Here is a 3,599-nt window from a genome sequence, read left to right on the forward strand (position 1 = left end):
TTAATTAACGAGTTAACTTGAGTTGACTCAGGTCCTCCATCCATTGGACACAGTAGGAGGAGTAGGACGAACCCCAAAAGCAGTGGGTCAGTGTATATATTGGAGTAGAGCAAGGGGAGAATGTCTGGGGCTCCATTAGTTGTATACCAATAGTCTCAGGACTGGTGCACCCCCGGGATGGAATAATCTGTCCTCAGTTGATTGGTCAGCTGCAGGAGCAGAAAGGTTGCTGTACACAGAGGCTCTCCCAGGACAGTTTTTCTACACCCTGCATTCCACTATTATCAGTAAAGCACATCCAGAGACCACCAGCTAACTTGTGTAGTGGTTGAGAGAAGGGAAGGGGCTCAGCACATTTTATTGACTCAGGGACCTGTGACTTGCTGGTTTTTTTTTTTTGCAGTGTGTTATGGCTGCCAAAGCAGGGGTCTAGGTGAGGGTCTGGGTCCTCAACCACTCAGTGGGAACAGCTTTATTTTCAAACCCTGACTCCAGCAGCCCCAGAAACAGCTTCCTCCAAATACTGATCTGGTCCCTTGTCTTTATAGACTCCTTCTGAGCACACATTGAAACCTCTTGAACTTTGTTCAGCCTCTTTAACTCATATCTATTCTGTACTCTTATGCATGCAGGTATATATATATACATATATATATACACACATACATACATAGTGTGATGGGTTAATATTGGTGATTAAGACTGGAATAATGAATCTGCATTTGCTTCAGCCAAGCTACTAGGGGAGGAGGATTATGTCACAAATATTTGTCATTGAAATGTAACATTGGTGAATTTCGTCTCATTCAATAACTTCTGTCAGTGTAGAAAAACACAAACCTGTTTACATATGGATCGGGTATTGCAGGCTCACAGAATTCATCTATAGTTCTCTCTCTCTCTCTCTCTCTCTCTCTCTCTCTCTCTCTCTCACACACACACACACACACACACACACACTTTCTCCTGCCCTTCCTATCATTCCCCTTTTCATCTTTCCATCTCCTCCTTCTCTCCCCTTCTTTCCCCTTCCTCTCCCTCTCCTCTTTCTTCCCCTACCCTCTCCTCCTCCTCATTTCTTCCACCTGCTTCTCCTTTCCCTCTTCCTCTTCTCTTCCCCATCCTCCTCCTTTCCCTCTTCTTCCTCTTCCCTCCTCCCACTCCTCCTCTCCATACTCATTTCCTTCTTTCCCCTTCATTCTATTTTCCTCCTCTTCTTGGTCTTCTCTTCTCTTTCCTTCTCCCTTACCTTCTTGTCCTTTCTTCCTCCCCACCCTCCCTCCTTTTTCCCTCCTTTATCTTCCCCTTCTTTTCCCATCCTCTCCATCAGAGCTAGCCTGAAGCTAAGAGGTCGAAGCATGCTGAAACCCTGGATTTTCTCATCCTTAGAGCAGCAGGAGTTTGTTTGCTCCACCCCCTTGTCCAGATGCCAGCAGTCCCCAAGCAGTTAGGATTCCTGTGATGTGCCCCAATGCGCATGGCAGCTGATAAGCTCATGGTCTCCAAGGTCACAGGGACTGGTTGCTGCTTATCTGAACTCTGAAACAGACCGAGCTGGACTTCCTATGACTTTAAGTTATCTTCCTCTGGCCCCTGTTGCCTCTGAGTGTACAAGTGAAGTATCCTCGATGTTCTTACCTCAACCAACAGCATACCACCACATGGACCCAAAAGGCCATTCTTCCTAGGATACAAATGTCCCTTGGCCCCCTCCTAATAAATGGGGTGTCCACTGCCACAGCCTCCAGGGTGTCCTTTTCCCTGTTGTACTCATGTCCACTCAGGATCCACCTTTGGCCCTGCCAATGCTCAGCCTATTCCCCTCCTAACCATGCCTGGACAAAGCCAGGGCTGGAACCCAGCACTCTCCCTCCTCTCAGTCCTCCTCTTCCTCACTTCTCTCCTCCCTTTCTCCTCTCCTTCTTCTCCCACCCCTTCTTCCAACCCTGCTACTCCTCCTCTTCTTCCATGTCTTCCTTTTCCTGCCTTCCTTTTCTCTGCCCTGCCCCCTTCTCATCCTCTTCCTCCTATTGCTTTCTCCCCTCTCTCTCCCCCATTCCACCCTACTTCTTGTTCTCCTTTTACCCTTCTCCCCTTCTTCCCCTTCTTTTCTCCATTTGCCTCTTTTCTCTTCTCCTTCCCCTCCTCTTGTTCCTTCTCCTCTCCTCTTCCTCCTCCTCTCCTTCTTGTTCTCCCCATATCTTCCTTTTCTCTCTATGCTCCTCCAACTTCTCCTCCCCTTCCTCCTTCCCATCTTTCTACTGATACTCCTTTCCTACTCTTCCTACCTTGCCACTTCTTGTCATCCACCTTCTAGTCTTTTCCACTTTTATCACTGTGCCATGAGCAAGTCTAACATAAGGGTGAAAGCCTAGAGGCTTAAATGAAAGACAAGACATGGGACTGTTTGAGCAGCCTTATATACAGACTTACAGCACAGTGGAGAAGCCCCAGGAGTAAGAGTTCATGTTTTCATAATTAGAGGTTGATTCCAGTGGGGCAAGTGTGGGGCTGTAAGCCCAGGACTAGAGAACAGGATGCATCAGTGGTTATTGGCTGACAAGCAACTCACAGAGACCCCTGGGGGCTGGGGCCCAACTTATAACTCCTCCCTCTCTCCTTTATCCTCCTTCCCCTCCTCCTTCCCCCACTTTTCTTCCTCCTCATTTCTTCTTCCCCTTTCTCTATTCCTCTTTTATTTTCTATTCTTGCCTTCCTTCTCTCCTCCTCTCTTTCATCTTTTTTCCTCCTTCTTTTCTTCTCACCTCCTCTCCTCTCCTTACCCCTCACCATCTCATCTTTCTCTCCCCTTCTCCTCCCTTAACTCCTCCTCCTTTTCCTTCTCCATCTTCTCTTCCCTAATTTCATATTCCTCTCCCCTTCTCCTCCCTCTCTTCTTCCTCCCCTTCACTGGGATCTCAGGAGTTTGGGGCCTGGAAGGGCTGATGTCTTTCCTATGTGGGCGGGTCTTCTGGATGCCAGGAGCGGAAAATCGAGGGGATGTGTGTTGGCCAGAGGATGGGGAGTTTCCCCCCTGGAGACCCAAACTCACCTGAAGCTGGGATCGCTGGAGTTTGGGGCCTGGAAGGGCTGATGTCTTTCCCGTGTGGGCGGATCTTCTGGATGCCAGGAGTGGCCCTGGAAGATCCAGAGGATGGGTGTTGGGCAGGGGATGGGGAGTGTGTCCCCAGAGACCCAAGCTCACCTGTCTCCTGCTCTATCCTTTATTCCTCCTTCCCCATTCGCCTTCCCCTCCTCCATCTCCTCTCCTTTTCTCCCTCCCTCTTCTTCTCCACATTTCCCTCCCCTCCCCCTCTCAAAATCTCCCTCCTCCCTCTTCTCATTCCCTCTAGCCCCCCCTCTTCCCTTTCTCTTTGTACACTTTCTTCCTTTTCCTTCTCTTCAATTCCTCCTCTTCCTCCTCCACCTTTCCTGGTTGAAACCAAGGAGTGAACCAAGGCCTGCTTAGAGATCAACTTCAATCATTTTTACATGTAAAAAGATTTTATATTTTTAACTATGTGCATGTTTGTGTTTGGAGTATACCCACAATCCTGATCCTTTGGCACTAGGAATGTGGGTGTTATATCACGTATATG

The sequence above is a fragment of the Mesocricetus auratus genome, unplaced genomic scaffold (assembly GCF_017639785.1).
Source record: "Mesocricetus auratus isolate SY011 unplaced genomic scaffold, BCM_Maur_2.0 Super-Scaffold_100033, whole genome shotgun sequence".
In the NCBI taxonomy this organism is placed as follows: Eukaryota; Metazoa; Chordata; class Mammalia; order Rodentia; family Cricetidae; genus Mesocricetus; species Mesocricetus auratus.